We start from the raw sequence: 22,132 nt of genomic DNA on the forward strand, positions 1-22,132 counted from the left end.
CTGCAGCATTCCAGGTATTTTTTGATCCCACCTCAAAGTTTCAGTTTTCACTGTGGTTTATCAGTGTGTAAATTCACAGGTGAGCCAGTAACACTGCTATACACTCAGTCATTAAACAGAATTTCAACACCAACAGACTTGTTAACAGTTTTGACAGTCAATTTTTGTACGTGAAGTTAATAGATGGTTTTAGTGAATAAATTTACATGTTGAAATGAAAATTTGTTTTACTCAGATATCTTCAATCACATTAAATAATATGCAAATCCCCGCTTAAGGAGATCCACAGTTAAATTTTAAATTCCGCACATTAAAATTACAGGATATGCCTCAAATATGTGGCCTGCTAAAAATTAGTTTCCTGGGTTAGCAAAGGTAACCCTGAACAGGGGATTTTGCAGGGTGATTCCCAAATCAGATGTAATGTGGAACACCACCCTCTGGCATTACACTTTCAATTCTGAAAATGTTGTCAAGTAATTCTGTGTAGCCTCAAAATCTCCTTCCCCATACTGGACCAAGTTGTCAAGTCTTACACGCTGCTCACGCAACTGGGTTTTTAGCACGTAATTGGCACGGTTATAAAGATTTTCAGATTTTACACTGCGGCAACACATTTCCGTGGAAAATAATACCGCAAAGGAGCAAGGCGTCGAGAAGCAGATTCAAAATGCACAGAGAACGGAGACGCGGCCAAAGTCCTCGAGGTCTCTGCCAGGGGAACAGACTCGAACAACCGGCGCGATCGCGGCTACACTCCACCGCACTGTACTGCGGAATTCTGCCGCAGTCGGGGGCCGACGTCAACATGCAGAACAAGTGGCAGCAGGGCGGCCTCCACATAGCGGCGGGATACAGCAGACAGGGTGCCGCGAAGCTCCTGCCGGTCCCCAGAGATGTGAGGGACAGCGAGAGGCAGGCAGTTCTGCAGACCGCTGCGGTGCGTGGTGAAGCGGCCGCGGTGGGATTGACACTGCGGGTGGGTGTGGTCGAGTCCGCGGCTGCCGGTGACTGCTGCTGCTGCTGCTGCTGCTGCTGCTGAAGACCTCTCAAGCTCGCCATAGCCTACAACAGGAAGGTAGTAATCGACACTCAGAGGTGGATTCGTGCCATGTAAAGCAGGCCTGTGATACGATGCTGTAAGTAAAACAAATAGAAGACTGGTATGGCACACATCAAGTGCCACCAAATTACTGAAATATGTATCCACTCCTCTTCCCCCCCCTTCCACAACCACCCTTTCTCCTCCTCATACTGTCTTCCTTCCACACGCGAGACTTCCTAAACTACTGCCTTTGACTTTGTTCAAAAATCTCTCGGACTTTCCGAACAGAAGTTTGTGTTCACACCTCTCGAATATCAGCCATGAACAGTTTAACCTTTAGGTGTTTTCGGTGGTGTGCACAGACTGATCTGTTGCATAGCACGAGGTCTGGGTTAGGTAGTAGAGTGATAATCTGACTGTAAAGTTAACGAAGCCAACGAACGTGAATGGGGGAAATAGTGGGTGGTAACAGGAGTGATCTGTAGCATAACCTAACTTTACTTTTACACACACACACACACACACACACACACACACACACACACACCATATTAAATGCACGTTCATCATAAAAACTGAAACTGCAAAGTAAATTCAGGAGAGCTGTATCTTAACAGACACGTCCGACACGTATTCCAATACGTACTAGGTGTACAACTTTGCTTCTGCCATTTACCGATAGGTGGCGACAGTGGAAATTAGCGGTTGAAAGAAACAGATCGCAGATGTCAGACAGTTGGCTCGGACCTCTGTCAACATAACCTCGTACAAACATTAGCCCATTTGCGTCTGCATCATAAAGTTGTTCTCGATTGAAAATGTCAGTTTACGAGCCTAATTCTAGTCATTTGCGGGAGGTGTTACTGTTTAATTTCAATATGAAGAAAACTGCAGGTTAGTCTCATCGAACGCTCTCTATTACGTACGGTATTAGTGAAAGAACGTGTCATAAGTGATTTTACCTTCGCAGACCGGCATAGCGGTGGAAGAGAGAATGTTTTCGAAGATGCAGAATTGGAGACATTGCCGAGTGAACACTCCCATCAAACTCGGGAAGAATTCGCACAATTAGTGGGAGTGACAAAGCGAGCCATTTCAAAACATCTCAAGGCTATGGGCACGATTCAGAAAGAAGAAACTTGGGGTCCCGTGGCAGCTGAAACCGAAAGACACTGAATGGCGTTTGTGAACAGTTGCTTCAGAGAGAAAAAACAAAAGGGATTTCTGCATCGCATTGTGACCGGGGACAAACCGAATACTCACAGCTCCACGATCGTGCTCTGCATTTGGTGGGACCAGCTCGGTGTCATCTACTATGAGGTTTTAAAACCATGTTGAACAATCACAAGTGCTCGTTATCGAACACAATATGTTCGAGCAGAGCGTTCAAAGACAAACGGCCACAATACAGTGGGAGGTACGATAAAGTGATTTTGCAGTATGACAACACTCGAACCCACATTGCAAAAGGGTCAAAACGTACTTTGAAACGTTCAAATGGTTACGTCCTACCCCACCCGCTGTATTCTCCAGACATTGCTCCCTCTGACTATCACCTGTTTAGATCAATGGCGCACGGCCTGCCTGACCGACACTTCCGATCTCACGAAGAAGTCACAAATTGGATCAATTCGTGGATCACTTCAAAAGATGAACCATTTTTCCGACGCAGGATTCGTACACTGCCCGAAAGATGGGAGAAAGTAGTGGCCAGCGATGGAAAATACTTTGAATGATACGTGTGTAACCAATTTGTTTCATTAAAGCCTCAAATGTCGGGGGGAAAAAAAACGGCAGAAGCAAAGTTGTACACCTTTTATTACTCACATATGTTGCACATAAATTACAAAAAATCCATCAGGGTACCAATTGAGTTTGTTGCTGTATACAGCGACCTGGAATTTGGCCTCGAGGAAATCTACAGATCACAATGGACAAATGAATGAAATAACGAACGAAAAGAAAAGGGATCCATTCTCACCGTGTCGACCGGCAAGGAAGCGTCCAGCGATTCTTCCATTGCGGCAACAAATAGGCTGACGATTAATGTTCACAGGCGTCAACTTCTCCCATTTGGTTTGTGCTGCAGGGAACTGTTCATAAACAGATATTTGAATCATTAACCCCTTAACAGCAAATTGAACATTTTAACACAGATTCATTTCACATTAATTATCATTCACACACAGATTCATACTAATTTACATAGCTGTCTTAACTATGAACTGTCAGTAAACATGTAATTATCACATTTTTTTGTTTTCTGTTTTTATTTAGCACAAACTGGACATGCTTCTAAGATATAAAATATCGTCAAGCAAAGTACACGGACAGCATTTTCTACACATCTACATCCACTGTGTCGCACTAACGGCAGTTCTACAACACTGAATACATTCTAGTAATATGTATTTAAATCCACACACAGTCCAATCGCATACATATGATAATGAGGCAGCTACACAAGGGATAAGCAAAAGTCAATAATTTACAGTGCCACACTACATTCAACCATTCTCTGCTCAGCAGTCTGGACCAAAGCAGGCATCGCCAAAATCTGAAATGACAAAAATGTTCAATAATATCTAGAAAGATCACTGGATCTGTTAATTTTGACAATGTGAGGCTGATGTGGTTTTCCATCAACACTTGGTATGAAAACTGCCACTAGTTCGAGGTTTTTTTGAGGTGCAGTGGCAAGTTAAACTACTGCAGGCCTAGGGCAGCAAAACTAAACGAGGTCCCCAGTCGGACTTACAAATTTATGTGATTGTGCTTGTAGTGGTGGAATGTCACATCCCTTAATCGGGAAGATAGGTTAGAAAATTTAAAAAGGGAAATGGATAGGTTAAAGTTAGATATAGTGTGAACTAGTGAAGTTCGGTGGCAGGGGGAACAAGACTTTTGCTCAGGTGTATACAGGGTTATAAATACAAAATCAAATAGGGGTAATGCAGGAGTAGGTTTAACAATGAATAAGAAAATAGGAGTGCGGGTAAGCTACTACAAACAGCATAGTGAACGCATTATTGTGGCCAAGATAGACACGAAGCCCATGCCTACTACAGTAGTACAAGTTTATATGCCAACTAGCTCTGCAGATGAAGAAATTGATGAAATGTATGATGAAATAAAAGAAATTATTCATGTAGTGAGGGGAGATGAAAATTTAATAGTCATGGGTGACTGGAATTCGAGAGTAGGAAAAGGGAGAGAAGGAAACATTGTGGGTGAATATGGATTGGGGGAGAGAAAAGAGGAAGCCGTCTGGTAGAATTTTGCACAGAGCATAACTTAATCATACCTAACACTTGGTTTAAGAATCATAAAAGAAGGTTGTATACATGGAAGAATCCTGGAGATACTAGAAGGTATCAGATAGATTATATAATGATAAGACAGAGATTTAGGAACCAGGTTTTAAATTGTAAGACATTTCCAGGGGCAGATGTGGACTCTGACCACAATCTATTGGTTATGAGCAGTCGATTAAAACTGAAGAAATTGCAAAAAGGTGGGAATTTAAGGAGATGGGACCTGGATAAACTGAATAAACCAGAGGTTGTACAGAGTTTCAGGGAGAGCATAAGGAAACAATTGACAGGAATGGGGGAAAGAAATACAGTAGAAGAAGAGTGGGTAGCTCTGAGGGATGAAATAGTGAAGGCAGCAGAGGATCAAGTAGGTAAAAAGACGAGGGCTGGTAGAAATCCTTGGGTAACAGAAGAAACATTGAATTTAATTGATGAAAGGAGAAAATATAAAAACGCAGTAAATGAAGAAGGCAAAAAGGAAGAGCCAGTCCTGACAAAACTACCATCTGGTAAGCAAGATGTATGAGACAGGCGAAATACCCTCAGACTTCAAGAAGAATATAATAATCCCATTCCCAAAGTAAGCAGGTGTTGACAGATGTGAAAATTACCGAACTATCAGTTTGGTAAGTCACAGCTGCAAAACACTAACGTGAATTCTTTACAGACGAATGGAAAAACCGGTAGAAGCCGAACTAGGGGAAGATCAGTTTGGATTCCGTAGAAATATTGGAACACGTGAGGCAATACTGACCCTACGACTTATCGTAGAATCTAAATTAAGAAAAGGCAAACCTACGTTTCTAGCATTTGTAGACTTAGAGAAAGCTTTTGACAATGGTGACTGGAATACTCTCTTTCAAATTCCGAAGGTGGCAGGGCTAAAATACAGGGTGCAAAAGGCTATTTACAGTTTGCACAGAAACCAGATGGCAGTTATAAGAGTCGAGGGGCATTAAAGGGAAGCAGCGGTTGGGAAGGGTGTGAGACAGGGTTGTCGTCTCTCTCTGATGTTATTCAACCTGTATATTGAGTACGCTGTGAAGGAAACTAAAGAAAAATTTGGAGTAGGTATTAAAATCCAGGGAGGAGAAATAAAAACTTTGAGGTTCGCTGATGACATTGTAATTCTGTCAGAGACAGCAAAAGACCTGAAAGAGCAGTTGAATGGAATGGACAGTGACTTGAAAGGAGGATATAAGATGAAATTCAACAAAAGCAAAACGAGGATAATGGAATGTAGCCGAATTAAGTCGGGTGATGCTGAGGGAATTAGGTTAGGAAGTGAGACAAAGTAGTAAAGGAGTTTTGCTATTTGGGGAGCAAAATAACTAATGATGGTCAAAGTAGAGAGGATATGAAATGTAGACTGGTAATGGCAAGGAAAGCATTTCTGAAGAAGAGAAACTTGTTAACATATAGTATAGATTTAGGTGTCAGGAAGTCGTTTCTGAAAGTATTTGTATGGAGCGTAGCCATGTATGGAAATGAAATGTGAACGATAAATAGTTTGGACAAGAGAATAGAAGCTTTCGAAATGTGGTGCTACAGAAGAATGCTGAAGATTAGATGGGTAGATCACATAACTAATGATGCAGTATTGAATAGAATTGGGGAGAAGAGGAGTATGTGGCACAACTTGACAAAAAGGAGGGATCGGTTGGTAGGACATGTTTTGAGGCATCAAGGCATCACAGATTTAGCATTGGAGGGCAGCACGGAGGGTAAAAATCGTAGAGGGAGACCAAGAGATTAATACACTAAGCAGATTCAGAAGGACATAGGTTGCAGTAGGTACTGAGAGATCAAGAAGCTTGCACAGGATAGAGTAGCATGGAGAGCTGCATCAAACCAGTCTCAGGACTGAAGACCACAAAAACTAAAAATTGAAGTATTGATATCGTGTGCAGTCTATGCTCTAATGAAGGTCAGTTTTCACTGCCCATCACGTCACCTAATGTCATGTGTCGTGTCTGAACATTCCACAATGCATTTCAAATGGCGGCGTCCAAACTGGCCATCACATCACCGTCAAGGTTTCTCAGGAAGAAAGTTTTGATTGCTGACATCATCCATTTACCACATGATCCCGAAACGCATTTCCTTCCGATATACAGCCACATATGGATCTCCTAACTTTGTTTTGTCGCACTTTTTATGTTATTGATATTAGTTATTTTTGTCATTTGCTATAATTTGTTCCATTTTGTTATTTTGTTAAAATGTTCAATTCTATAATCAATATAATAGAGGGAAACATTAAACGTGGGAAAAATATATCTAAAAACAAAGATGATGTAACTTACCAAATGAAAGCGTTGGTATGTTGATAGAGACACAAACAAAAAGAAACACAAACACACACAAACACAAAATTCAAGCTTTTGCAACCCACGGTTGCTTCATCAGGAAAGAGGGAAGGAGAGAGAAGGATGAAAGGATGTCGGTTTTAAGGGAAAGGGTAAGGAGTCATTCCAATCCCGAGAGCGCAAAGACTTACCTAAGGGGGAAAAAGGGAGAGGTATACATTCTAGCGCCCCCCCCCCCCTCCCCCCCCCCCACACACACACACCTGTAAAGGCAAATAGTTTGGGCAGAGATGTCAGTTGAGGCGGAAGTAAAGAGGCAAAGATGTAGTCGAGTGAGAAGTGATGTACGAGGGGCGGCAAATTGAAATTAGCGGAGGTTGAGGCCTGGCGGGTAACGAGAAGAGAGGATATACTGAAGGACAAGTTCCCATCTCCTGAGTTCTGACAGGTTGGTGTCGGTGGGAAGTATCCAGATAACCCGGACGGTGTAACACTGTGCTGAGATGTGCTGGCCGTGCACCGAGGCATGTTTAGCCACAGGGTGATCCTCATTACCAACAAACACTGTCTGCCTGTGTCCGTTCGTGCGAATGGACAGTTTGTTGCTGGTCATTCCCACATAGAATGCGTCACAGCGTAGGCAGGTCAGTTGGTAAATCATGTGGGTGCTTTCACACGTGGCTCTGCCTTTGATCGGATACGACTTCCTCAAATGCTGCCCTGAAATGAGATCCATCCTTCATGAAATCCTCCCCACTCCACCAACGGCCATCTAACCTTTGTAACCTCTCCGTTCATCCCTATGAAATCTCCAAACCACCTTCCCTACCCTATGGCTCCTACCCTTGTAACCGCCCCCGGTGTAAAACCTGTCCCGTGCACCCTCCCACCACCACCTACTCCAGTCCTCTAACCCGGAAGGTGTACTCTTTACTTCCGCCTCGACTGACATCTCTGCCCAAACTCTTTGCCTTTACAGATGTCTGCGTGTGTGTGTGTGTGTGTGTGTGTGTGTGTGTGTGTGTGTGTGTGTCTATCAACATACCAACACTTTCATTTGGTAAGTTACATAATCTTTGTTTTTAGATAAAATTCTATAATGAATGACAAAAGATTAATTGAAGCAGTGAGGCAGCTTATGAATTGTAGAACACGAGTGTACTTAATTACTTGCTCTATACTACATTTCTAAAGTGGACTTCTATACATACCGCTATGTGATTTAATATTTTACAATGAAATGTATGCCAGTATGTCTGCAACTTGAAGTGGAAGAGATACTACAGTTAGAATCAGAGTACCGGTATTAAGTGGAATATATCTGGAAGTGGCCAGGCATTTATAATGTTCGATAAAGAAATGGACTGAAACCTTCAGGCATTGCATCTGCAAACCACTGTGAGGTGCATGGCAGAGTGTACATCCCACTGTACCAGTATTAGGGTTTCTTCCCATTTCATTCGTGTACAAAGTGCAAGATTTTTTGAATGCCTCTGTACCTACAGTAATTATTTTAATCTTATCCTCACGATCCCTATTTGAGCGATACGTAGGGGGGGGGGGGGGGGGGGGGGGGGGGGTTGTCGTATATTCCTAGGGTCAGCATTTAAAGCAAGTTCTCGAAACTTGGTTCGTAGACTTTCTCGGCATACTTCGCATCGGTCTTCCAGAGTCTCCCAGTTCGGTTCCTTCAGTCTCTGCGACACACTACCACGAATCAGACAAACTTGAAACCATTCGTGCTGGCCTGTACATGTTCGACATACCCTGCTAGTCCTATTTGGTATGGGTCCCACAGTCCTGAGCAATATTGTAGAACCAGTCGGATGAGTGGTTTGTAAGCAGTCTCGCCTGTAGACCGACTGCACTTCCCCAGTACTCTACCAATAAACTGAAGTCTACCACCTGCTTTGCCTACAACTGATCCTATGTGATCTTTCCATTTCATATCCATACAAAGTGTTAAACCTAGATATCTGTATGAGTAGGCCGATTCCAGCAGTGATACTCTGATATTATAGTCATAGGGTACTACATTTTTTTCGTTATGTGAACTGCAAAATTATACATTTCTGAGCATTTAAAGCAAGTTTACAATTTTTGCACCACTTTGAAATCTTCTCAGGATCTGACTGAATAAATATATGAATATGCAGCTTCTCTTAGATAGTACTTAATTGCAGATAACTGCATCAGCTGCAGAAAGTCTGATTTTAGTATTAACATTGTCTGTACGGTTATTAATACACAACATGAACAGCAGTGGTGCCAACACATTTCCCTGGGGCACACCTAAAGTTACATCTACATCAGATGACAACTCTGCACCCAAGATAACACGCTGTGACCTCCACACGAAAAGGTCCCCAATTCGGTCACAAATTTCACTTGACACCCCTTTAGCTGTGGTACTGAGTCAAATGCTTTTCAGAAATGGAGAAATACTGCAACTACCCGATCACCTCGATCAAAAGTTTTCAGTACGTCTGCGAGAGAAGTGCGAGTTGGGTTACTCGTGACTGACATTTTCAGGATCCGTGCTGCCTGGCATTGAGGTGGTCACACTGTTCACAATACCTCATAATGTTTGAACTCATAAAACATTCTAAGATTCCACAACGAACCTACGTCAAGGGTATTGGACTGTTGTTTTGTGGATCACTTCTACCCTTCTTGTACACGGGTGTGGCCTGCGCTTTTTTCCTAGAACTGGGCACAGTTCTTTTGTTCAAGGGATCTACAATAGATTATAGTAAGAAGAGGGCTAACTCAGCGGCAAATTCAGTATACAATCAGAGGGATTCCATAGGGCGCTAGAGCTCTGTTCAATTTTAAGGACTTCAGCTTTTTCTCAACACCATTAATACTTGCTTCATTCATCTTCTCTGTGTTATAAGTATTAAATTGGGGTAATTCTCCTGGATTTCCCTTTGTAAAAGAACATTTGAAAATGAAGTTAAGCATTTCAGTTTGTGCTTTGCTACCCTCAATTACAGTCCCTGGCTCATTTGCTAGGGGCTGGACAACTTTGGTGTCAGCCTTTACATATGACCAGAATTTCTTTGGGTTTTGTGAAATATCACCTGACAACATTCTGCTGTCGTAGTCACTGAAGGCATCACACATTGCTCTTAACAGCTGACATTTCATTCGGCACCTCTCCATCTGTAGCCCGACGCTTTGTTTTATGCGTATTACACAGTAAACTCCATTTCTTTAGAAGTTTCTTCACAGTAGCTGTCTACTGTGGAGGTTCTCTCTCATTATTAGCTGTTCTACTGGGTACGTATCTATCCAGCACATGGTCATTTGTTCTTTTAAACTTTACCCGTAGTTCCTGTACACACTCCTGCACTGTGCTGGAAGTTTCAAGTTCTTCATTGAGATGACACTAACGATTTTTTTAACTAGTTTCTGCTTGTTTTAGTTGTCCTTTTTTCTTTGGTAATCACTGTCACCACAACTGCATCACGCTCACTGATACGAGTTTTGATGTAGACATCCTCAAAGAAGTCAGATCTGCTTGTTGCCAATAGATCCAACACATTTCCATCACAAATGGTGCCCCTAACTATTTGTTCTAGTAGTTTTCAGTTAAGGCATTTAGTAAATTTTCACAGCTTGTCTTATCGTGCCCACCAGAAACAGAACTAATTTTCCCAATTAACTGTCGGACGATTAAAGTCTCCACCGACGATTACAGTACGATCGGGGAACTCGTACGTGCAAGTGAACCAAAGCTCTCTCTGGAGGCTTCGGTTACATCAGGAGACGAGTCTGGTGGGCGACAGAAGGATAAAAGTATTTTACACCCGCCATCGATACTGCGCCTCTCTCCAACAACGTGAAGTTTCAATTTCTATCTCAGTGGATACGACTCTTCTACAGCAACAAATACACCACCTCCATTCCCCATCTGCCTATCCTGTCAATACACACTCAAATTTTTCCCAAAAATCTCACTGCCATCAATTTCAGTTTGCAACCAACTTTCTGTACCTAGTGTTACGCGAGCTTCACCACTTTTCACGAGCACTTCCAACTCTGGCACTCTGTTGCGAATGCTTCGAGAGTTAACCATTAAGATTTTAATACTCTCACCTGCGGGCGACATTTCTTTCTATCTTACACTGATACTTCCCTGTATCGTACAAGTATCACTGTCTGGACTGGACGGAGAGCCGTCTAACCTAAAAATCGCACCCCACACACAGTCTGCTACCTGCTGCCCTCTGCCATGTAGGGCACACCCGACTCATTTAAGGGGACCATGCAGTTCTCAGCCCTATAGCACAGGTCCAGGAAGTGACAGCCTAGCTTGTCACACAATCTTCAGAGTCTCCGGTTCAGTCCTCCACTCGACTCTGAAACGAGCGGCCACGATCAGTGCCGCAAATTGTGAGCTTCGTTAAAACTTATCACGGACCCTCACTACTACGATGCAAAGTTATTCCCGTAAAGACACCGTCACGGTGTGGCTGACAGATGTAAAGTAATCTGTAGAGATAATCACGATGTCACTTATCTCGATGCTGCCGAATAGCCACCGTGCACGTGGCTTCGTCGTCTAGGCGACGATCGATTCCTTTGCTGCTCCAGATGAAAAAGGTGTGGGTTTTGACTGTTACCAGACCGACCAAAATCACGAAGCAGGAGTCCACGATTTTTGTTTAGAAAATCTCTGATCACAAAAATAAAGTACCACGTGCGCTGTGGATACCACATATTTATCGAGAAACACACAAAAACAACAACTCTCGACCGCAGCCAAAACGCGAGTGGCCAAAATCACGTTGCTGACCAATGACCTCAGAGTTGTATCGACAAAGAACTTACAATTTCTGTATCGATTATTGATACTACATTTTGAAGTTGCGTGAAATATCAAATAGCATAAAGGATAATTCAGTGACAATAATAATAAGAGTGAGAAAATTGTACATATAAATAATGCAAGTCAAACTTTTAGAAATAATAAAAGTTTTAATTTAAATATACTTCCAAATTTGAATTGATCGCAAGACCTACCTTATGATCATACTAAGTGATCAGTTTTCGAAAACTACTTTAATTATCGTATAATGTCTCACAAAAAAAAGGGCTCTATTGGTGAGCTCCATTACAAACTAAGCACAAGTCGGGTCTTCTCAGCTGTCTATTCCAGTCACTGGAATGACCCAAGAATGACCTCAGAGCCCGGACAGGCATTTGTTCTAAAGTGTGGGATAACGTGCAGTCGGTTGGATGCTGTCCCTTCAATGGCTGCTGGAATAGGCTCTTCAGCATACTGAATAACACCTTCGGGCAGACACACTGAGGGCTCCCGGTGTCCTTTCCCGATTCTTGCAGCCATTTCTCCAAGTGGTACCATCATTCGCCGTATGTTCGAACTGCCTACAATTAGTAGACCCCTACACTATTGCGTTTGCCTCCTCCTGACTCTGATAAAACAGGTTTCCCCACAAACAGGTGAAGTGAGTCCCACAGAGTCAGTTCCAGTTTCAGTGAAAAACTTCAACTCCAACTCGTCGGTTACGGGGATCGGTACGACACTCCGAGTCCTCCCCGGTCCCCTTCCACGTTGTACGGCAGGCCCGGATCTACCACTGACGTGCCACTCACATTTGAGTGCACAAGTAATGGCGGCTCCTGTACTTTCTGCAGAGGACACTCGACTCACAGGAGAGGACGGTACTCAAGGTACCTCCGGTACCAGTATAGGAGGTACACAGCTCTCGGCAGCTCTCCCGACGCACCGCTTCGCAGCAACTGCCTATCTTTTGACAATACTCGGGACGATTTCCAGCTGCGTATGAATGTCAGCCAATTAATTCCATGTTGGAGAACAACATTCACAGTGAGGCAGCATTTTGGCTGCAACAATGGCAAAGTATTTTGTGTGTAGTATACCTCAGACTTCTAGAAGAATATAATAATTCCAATCCCAAAGAAAGCAGGTGTCGACAGATGTGCAAATTACCGAACTATCAGTTTAATAAGTCACAGCTGCAAAATACTGAAGTGAATTCTTTACAGACGAATGGAAAAACTGGTAGAAGCCGACCTCGGGGAAGATCAGTTTGGATTCCGTAGAAATATTGGAACACCTGAGGCAATACTGACCTTACGACTTATCTTAGAAGAAAGATTAAGAAAAGGCAAACCTACCTTTCTATCATTTGTAGACTTAGAGAAAGCTTTTGACAGTGTTGACTGGAATACTCTCTTTCAACTTCTGAAGGTGGCAAGGGTAAAATACAGGGAGCGAAAGGCTATTTACAATTTGTACAGAAACCAGATGGCAGTTACAAGAGTCGAGGGACATGAAAGGTAAGCAGTGGTTGGGAAAGGAGTGAGACAGGGTTGTAGCCTATCCCTGATGTTATTCAATCTGTATATTGAGCAAGCAGTAAAGGAAACAAAAGAAAAATTCGGAGTAGGTATTAAAATCCATGGAGAAGAAATAAAAACTTTGAGGTTCGCCGATGACTTTGTAATTCTGTCAGAGACAGCAAAGGACCTGGAAGAGCAGCTGAACGGAATGGGCAGTTTCTTGAAAGGAGGATACAAGATGAACATCAACAAAAGCAAAACGAGGATAATGGAATGTAGTCAAATTAAGTCGGGTGATGCTGAGGGAATTAGATTAGGAAATGAGACACTTGAAGTAGTAAAGGAGTTTTGCTGTTTGGGCAGCAAAATAACTGATGATGGTCGAAGCAAAGAGGATATAAAATGTAGACTGGCAATGGCAAGGAAAGAGATTCTGAAGAAGAGAAATTTGTTAACATCGAGTATAGATTTAAATGTCAGGAAGCTGTTTCTGAGAGCATTTGTATGGAGTGTAGCCATGTATGGAAGTGAAACATGGACGATAACTAGTTTGGACAAGAAGAGAATAGAAGCTTTCGAAATGTGGTGCTACAGAAGAATGCCGAGGATTAGATGGGTAGATCACGTAACTAATGATGAAGTATTGAATAGAATTGGGGAGGAGGAGTTTGTGGCACAACTTGACTAGAAGAAGGGACCGGTTGGTAGGACATGTTCTGAGGCATCGAGGGATCACCAATTTAGTACCGGAGGGCAGTGTGGAGGGTAAAAATCGTAGAGGGAGACCAAGAGATGAATACACTAAGCAGATTCAGAAGGATGTAGGTTGCAGTAGGTACTGGGAGATGAAGAAGCTTGCACAGGATAGAGTAGCATGGAGAGCTGCATCAAACCAGTCTCAGGACTGAAGACAATAACAACAACATACGTGAAGTATCAGAGTCTTTTGTTTACATACATATTTGTGGCAGTCTTATTCACTGTAAAATAGCTCTCTGGACTGTGTGTGAAACAGTTTTGGAAGCATCAGTGGTCAACATTTACGTGGTTTCACTAGTTCACTGCAATGCAGTTTAACTATTAAAAGCGAAAGACACAATGTAAAGAAAACTTTTAAATCTTGAAGGGAAAGGTATTGAGGACAATATCACTATTGCAAAAAAATTTGCACCGAACCAGTAACTAAACTTAACCTTGAACAAATTGTCTCTCACAGGGTGTGATGGCAGGTCATAACACTTTCTTTTAGCAATTATGGGTGCAGCCTGTTTTAACAAAAAATTGTGTTTCAGGTTTCTAAAATATTTATAAAATGCAAATTCCTCTTCCTCGGGCTCTTTGTAGAGTGAGAAATCCCCCTCTGTACCACGTAACAACATTTTTTGGACCCACTGCACAGTTTCACACTTCTCTCTTCCTTCTCTAATATACAAGCTATCCCTGCAAGCTGAAAACCATTTGAGTCCAACAAATGTCATTTCCATACAAATGTGGTATCCAGCATCCACATATTTATGTTACCGTAATTGAACTGAACTGGCCTGAACAGTGATACACACACTCAAAGATATCGGTCGAAACTCGCAGTGTATATCAACATTTAGCACAGCAATTATCAGGTAGAGAGCAACAAAATAAGAAAATTATCTTTTATTTTGATGCCTGAAAACAAAGCCTGCAAAATTATAATATCAGTTTGGTAACCACAGTACAGGACACTAGTTTTTATAAATATTGCTATTGTACGTATGTTTTTGCCTTCATTTTAACAACATTCCCAATTATGTCATTTAAACTGATCTCCTTTCAATTGATAAAATGGCTCGACTGGCTAGTCATTCTTGATTTATCATTAGTTTCAGAGAAACTGCTCTTGGATGATGCGACAGAGATAAATGGTCCAGAAGTATTGCACTGTAAGTGACACAAACAGTAATGATTCGTGGAAGTCCCATCTAATTATAAATTTGAAGGTTTCCTAGGCCATCAATCTAAGAGCAACGTCCACACACTTATCGATTTGTACGGAGATGCCTAAAATATCTATTTCTTTCAGCACATGCTCCTTATCAAGCTCTTACATTTCTACCAAATACTCCAGTGCTACAGCCAGAACATCAGCAGCTTCAAGCATAAGTTAAGTTTCAACCATTTGGAACAGTTTGGCCATTTTTTTTCATGGTTAAATAGCATTGCAACATTTTCTTTATAGTTCTGTCAATGCATTTAATCGATGATTGACGAACTTCTTCCTGAATTGATAATCCAGCATTTATTTATTTTATTTACACGTCACGTTCCATAGGACCAAATTGAGGAGCAAATCTCCAAGGTCATGGAACATATCAGCACATGAAATTACAACATAAAAGTAATAATACATAAAAATAAAATGTCTCTGAAACCGAAAAAAGTCAATCCATAAGTTTACGTAAATGCAATCAACAATACAACAAGAATCAGCTTAAGATTTCAAGGAAAATCTCAACAGAATAGAAGGAGTGACGCATGAGGAAACTTCACGTTTCGACTTTAACACACGTGGATTACTGCTAAGATTTTTTAATTCTTGTGGTAGCTTACTGAAAATGGGTGCAGCAGTATACTGCACACATTTCCGCACAAGAGTTAAGGAAGTCCAATCCAAATGCAGGTTTTATTTTTGCCGAGTATTAACAGAGTGAAAGCTGCTTATTGTTGGGAATAAGGTAATATTGTTAACAAGAAGAATGGGAAGAGTTACTCCGAAATATAATACCGTACGACATAAGCGAATGAAAATATGCAAAGTAGACTAATTTTAGTGTTGAATGCTCACTTATTTTGGATACCATTTCAATAGTAAAAATGGAAGCATTAAGTCTTTGAACAAGATCCTGAACGTGGGCTTTCAACAAAAGTTTATTATCTATCTGAACACTCAGAAATTTGAACTGTTCAGTTTCACTAATCGTATGTCCATACTGTGAAATTAAAACGTCAGAATTAGTTGAATTTTGTGTTAGAAACTGTACAAACTGAGTCTTACTGTGATTTAGCATTAGTTTATTTTCTACAAGCCATGAACTTATGTCATGAACTGCACTATTTGAAACAGAGTGTTGCACACAACATCCCTTACTACCAAGCCAGTGTCCTCAGCAAACAACTATTTTAGAGTTACCCTTAATACTAAAGGGCACATGATTTATATAAATAAGTAACAGGAGTGGCCCCAACACTGACCCCGGGGGAACCCCACATTTGACCCTACCCACCTCAGACCCCGCATCACAGGCATTCCCAACATTGTCAATAATGACCTTTTGCTGCCTGTTCTTAAAGTAAAAAGTGAACCAATTGTGAGTTACTCCCCGTATTCCGTAATGGTCCAACTTCTGGAGCAATATTTTGTGATCAACACAATCAAATGCTTTAGTTAAATCAGAAATATGCCTAGCGTCTGAAACCTTTTGTTTACCCCATCCAGCACCTCAGAGAAAAGAGAATATAGCATTTTCAGTTGTTAAAGGACTTCTGAAGCCGAACCATACATTTGATGGCAAACTGTGTGATAAAAAATGATCTATTATCCTTACATACACAGCCTTTTCAATAACTTTAGCAAACACTGATGGCATAGAAATGGGTCCAAAATTTTCTACATTATTCCTTTCTCCTTTTCATAAAGCGGCTTTACTACGAATACCTTAATCGTTCAGGAAACTGACGATTCCTAAAGGAAAAATTACAAATATGGCTAAGTACAGGGCTAACATGTGCAGCACAGTACTTTAATATTCTGCTAGGCACTCCATGATAACCATGAGAGTCCTTAGTCTTCAGTGATTTAATTATTGACTCAATCTCCCCCTTGTCTGTATCAGTGAGTATTTCAAACAACAATCTCAGAAAGTCATTTGCCAAGAGTATTATATGACTCCCTGCAAAAAATATATTTTTATTTAAATCACCAGCAGTGCTCAGAAAATGGTTGTCACATACTGTGCATATATCCGATTTATCAGTAACAGACATATTTTCACTACGAACTGACTATATCGTCGACCTGCGTGTAGCATCATGATGCTAGTTCACATGGTATTGTTTTATTTACCCTCCCCCTTCCTTGTTTGTCAATGTTAATGCCCATATCATTGCATTTTTTTGAAGCAAAAAGTGACAGAACTGTCACAATTTTAAACATGGCTGACAGCACCAAGTGTGTATAAACTTGCAACAAATGATGTTTACAGCAAATTGGTTACATAAAGTTTATTGTAATAAGCAATGACTGGGTTTCAGTGTCACTACAGGTGTCTTCTTCAGTAGAAATAACATCACCTAACTTTCATTACATTAACATTATAAGCACATTCTCAAGTAATTTTTTGAAAGTTAACAGCATTGTGTGTAACAGTTCCTTCCATCACTAAAAACTCAACTGGGGTTTTAAATTTGCCAAGTCTTTAATCCAAAGTCATTTTTGGCTACTGCACATATTGTCGGACTAAATTTACTTCCTCCAGTGCTGTACAGCTAAAGTTGATGTAGGTCATAAAGATAAAAATCACATGCAGCTGGAAAGAGCAAGCTTGTTGCACGTCTATTAAGGTTTGCCATAGATGGATCTTTCATACCTTCCAAACAGCTTACAATTATTTTCCCCTTTCCCTATTATGACTGGGAATAGTATTGAGCACTCCAGCAAATACCAGGCAATTATTTCAAACTGTCCATTTTTTTTTCTACAAGTAATTACAATCTATAAGTAGATGACAAAAAAATGACAAATTCTCTACAGTTCCAAAACAGGAATAGATATGAGTGCAGAAACTCCACAGATATTTAAGAAACGATTGACACAGAGACTGAACACAGCTTGTGGATTGACTTTTCTGAATTGTTTGTTTTACTTCTCCATGTACATCAGACAGACATGGCATCATGTTAACCTTCATCCGTTCACTGCAATATCCAGCCCATCTTTTCCCAGGTGCTGTTGAATATATTTTCATATATCCTCTGCAGTTTTTCCCAACATAGATAAAAAGCTAAGATGGGTTCCACAACTTCCACAATCGTGTCTTCTATACTGACTTAACTGTAATTACAGTAAACCTGTGTAGATGGTACAGTCATCAGCATATGTTTCCTGCAGAATAACTGCATCCAGCTCATTATCTATGTTGACATACATACGCCACAAGACACGGTATGACGTATGACAGAGCTTACCTTGTACCACTACTAATCATTTCCTTTCCTGTTCCACTCATACAAGGGGTGTTCAATAAGTAATGCAACACTTGCTCAGTCAATATCAGTTGGAAAGAATTCAGAATTTGTTGAAGGACATCACAGAATTTCAGTCCCTATATTTTCACGAAGTTCCAATAGCTGGCAGCACTACATGTAGCCGTCAAAATGGCATCTGTAACGGACATGCATTCCGAGCAGAGAGCTGCCATCGAGTTTCTTTTGGTGCAAAACAGGAGCAGCACGCACACACTCATCGGTGATTGCAGAATGTCTGCAGAGACCTGGCAGTGAACAAAACCACGTGAGCCACTGAGCTAGGTATCTGTCCTCATAGCACTGAGGTCGCACAAACCTGTCCGACCTACTGTGTGCTGACCTGGCTGCACACTTTAAAGAAATTAATTTAGCATGTTCACTGCCACAATAATGCAAATCAACTTTTCCTTCTCCACGATAACACGAGGCCTCACACAAGCCCACACACCTGAGAGAAACCCTTGAAACTTCGTTCGACTGTTCTTCCTCACCCGCCCTACAGTCCGTATCTCGCACCTTCCGAATTCCGTCTGTTTGGTCCGATTGGGGACGCACTTCACGGGACCGGTACACGTATGTAGCGAGGCAATGGCTCCGATGTCGACAAGTAGAGTTGTACCGTGCGGGCTTATAGCCCCTTCCAGTAAGGTGACATGAGGTTGTCACACTGAATGGAGATCGTGTTGAATAATAGTGTTTTGCAGCCGAGCAAGTGGGGAATAATATGGTGTACTAGAATTCTGAATAAAATCAACCTGCTTTCAGAAAAAAGTGTTGTATTACTTATTGAACCCCTCCCCTCCTCGTAAACAGAGGGAGGGAAAATCAACTATACAGGCCACCACACAAGCCCTAATTTCCCTTATCTTCATCATTCTTACGCAGAAATATGTTGGCAGCAGTATAATCACTTCTCGTGCTGCAGCTTTTAGGTTCCGAGCCGTGTTTCCTAAATATTCTAAAAATTGTTAACAGACCTGCTGAGAATTGTCACGGACTAACTCAACGCTGTCTCTTATATACTCAACATATTTGGACTTGTTTGGGACTTTATTAAAAATATCTGGATACCCCCTCCCCTCCATCCACAAACAGAGACAACCCGGCCCCCTCCACTTGCAGCCCCCTCCCCTTGTCTGCCACTGATGTAATGTACCAGATAAGGCACAATCCTCAATGACTCGTCTTCTAAGATGGTGTCAACACATCTTGTTGTTTGTACTGTCATGGCAGGGAAAATATGACGGCTGGTTTTGACAGTACCTAACTTCTTTTACTCCTTTTACCAAAACACAGCAGAGCTTACAACAGTCCATCATAGAACCATTCAAATGTAGTTGCAATTGTGACAGTACTGAAATAGTGCTGAGAGCAAGAAAAGTCAACATTTTATTAAAAGGCCATTTTCTGTAGAAAAACAAACACTTAATTTCTTTATTTACGTTGTTGCAAAACCCCACAACAATCCACTTGTCCCCACATACCAATGTCCCTTAAAAATTTATATTATTTTATTGAAAAATCTGTAGTTATTTAAATATTATGAAGATAAGGAAGTTTTGCATTTTAAGTATATGGAAAAATACTCTTCTCTTTACATGCTATCCTTTGCCAAAATTTTGTTTCTATATCCCAAACCATCCGTAAGATACAGATGAGATGTTCTGGCACGATCTGAACCAAGTCCATTTCATACAATCCATTTTGTCGAGATCTCCTCCCAAGTTTAAAGACTAGTTCAATACATTTAGCTGCATTTTCTATGCAGAAAGTATGATGCAACACAAACAAAATGCAAATTCATAGCAATCCTTGTTTTTCCATCCCAACTATTCAATTTTTTGCAATAGTTTACTTAATATGAAAACATCACAATAATTCTGGTTTTTAACAAAATGATAGACGGTACTTCATTACGAACCTGCCGAATGAGGCTATTAGATGAGAGAGAATCAATCGGTTTTACTCAATAGTTTGAGAAAGACTCCAAACCTCGACATTCTGTTTCGTGTCTCATGTTAACTGGCGTTCTCTGTGGCTTCCCGTCTTGCAGGCCGTGGTGTCAGATGCCGTACAGGATACATTACTGGACAGTGCAGGTAGCATTCATGTACCCTTATTGCTCCAGAACCTTCAGGGAGAATATACGAAACTTCTGCAAGCGAGCCAGGTAGAAGATGGGAAGCAGTCACAAACTGCCAAGTAAGTTTGCTGTGAATCTTCCTCACGTTTCACAATGGGGGGCCGGGCGGTCAGAACACTGTAGGAGGCGGCCGGGATTCTGCATCTGACCAGATCTACACGGCACGCAAAAGTAACACAAGGTGGTGAAAGCTGCCAGCAGAGGTCGGTATGGACTGCCACCGATACAGTCTTGTCTCTCTGGGATGTCAGAGAACTGGTTCATTATATCATCAGAGTAGCCAAAAGTGTCACAGAACTGCCCGGTGACTCGGCCCACAAAGAGATCTGTGGACACAAATGAGGTCACTCACCTGTTGACCAAGGCCTTCAAATACAGTCCTGCCCACAGCTGTCGAGACAATACAGATTGCAGGAGAGAGCTTCGGTTACGAGAATTTAATGTAGAAATCAGGCTCGAACATGAACAATCTCAATCCTGGGCACAGGTTAATCCTTAACGTAGTCACAGACTAGAGTGTTGGGTAACTGATCGAAGCCAATGAAGCAGCTCTGAATTATTAACAGAATGGCAGAGTGATTTACAGCACAGAACACAATTTATGCTATCATTACAATGTGTGTCAATTTTTCCAACATCTAAAGTGCTGCTTACTAATGTAACTACACTCTGACATTTGTAGCACTTGACTACAAATTTGCCTTTACGTTCACTGCACCGTAGCACTGCAGAAAAATGAGATGGTGGTATGGTCCTTGCAATTTTGTTGCAGTTTATGTATGATATGTATGAACAATGGAGAATCCAGGATGGAAAATTGGCATTATGGAAAGGATAGTTGCTACTCGCCATGTACAAGGTTTGTCCGAAAAATACGTATAAGCTCGTGCACAACGAGCGACGTGTGAGCGGGTGCATTGTCGTGATGAAGGATCCACCTGCCCCCTTTTGCCAACTCCGGTCAAACTCGGGCCGCACGAGCTCCGAGACGTGTCAGAACGTCGACTTTAAAATTTCTGTTCACTCTCTGGCCGGGAGGAACACATTCCTTGTGAACAATGCCCCTAGAATCAAAGGAAACAATCAACATTGTTTTCACATTGGACCTCGATTTTTGCGACTTTTTTGTTCTCGGTTCTCCAGCTAGTTTCCATTCCTCGCTTTGAGATTTGAGCTCCATATCGAATTCGTAAACCAGGACTCGTCTCCAGTGATGACTCGGTCGAGAAAGTCCCCTCGTTCCTCTGCTTCCAACCAATCCTCACAGCACTCGACCCTCTTCGCTTTCTGTTCTGGCATCGAGAGCTTCGGTACGATTTTCGCACACAATTTGTTCATTTCAAGTTTTTGTGTCAGGATTTCGTGAACGATTGTTTTGGGGCTTGACAGCTCGTCAGCAATCATTCTGACTGTCAATCTACGGTCTTTAAGAACACGAGCCCGAATTCGTTCGACATTTGCATCGGAACTCGATGTCGACGGGCGTCCCGGGCGAGGGCCGCCGTTCACTTCTTCTCGGCCATCTCGGAACCTTTTTAACCACTTGTTCACGGTTGGTTCCTTCAGAGAATTGTCTCCGTAAACTTTTTCCAGACACTCAAAAACCTCAGCCATTCTTGCCTAGCTTCTTTGCAAAAAACTTGATGTTGACGCGCTGTTTCTCTGAGAGCTCGATGCCGACGGCAGGTGAAAAAGGGTGACTGTCAACAAG

At 41.7% G+C, this 22,132-nt stretch overlaps 1 long non-coding RNA gene across 1 annotated transcript in view; it reads right to left on the reverse strand.

Annotated features, from left to right (window-relative positions):
* Nucleotides 1–209: 209 nt before the first annotated feature.
* The window catches only part of LOC124720236, a 47,331-nt gene continuing 25,408 nt past the window's right edge, over nucleotides 210–22,132 (reverse strand). Inside the window, exons 3-4 of the long non-coding RNA XR_007006092.1 lie at nucleotides 3,027–3,138; nucleotides 210–1,065 (exon numbers count right to left, since the gene is read on the reverse strand). This is a non-coding gene — a long non-coding RNA (uncharacterized LOC124720236). The remainder of the gene's footprint in view (nucleotides 1,066–3,026; nucleotides 3,139–22,132) is intronic.

The sequence above is a fragment of the Schistocerca piceifrons genome, chromosome 11 (genome assembly GCF_021461385.2).
Source record: "Schistocerca piceifrons isolate TAMUIC-IGC-003096 chromosome 11, iqSchPice1.1, whole genome shotgun sequence".
NCBI classification, from domain to species: Eukaryota; Metazoa; Arthropoda; class Insecta; order Orthoptera; family Acrididae; genus Schistocerca; species Schistocerca piceifrons.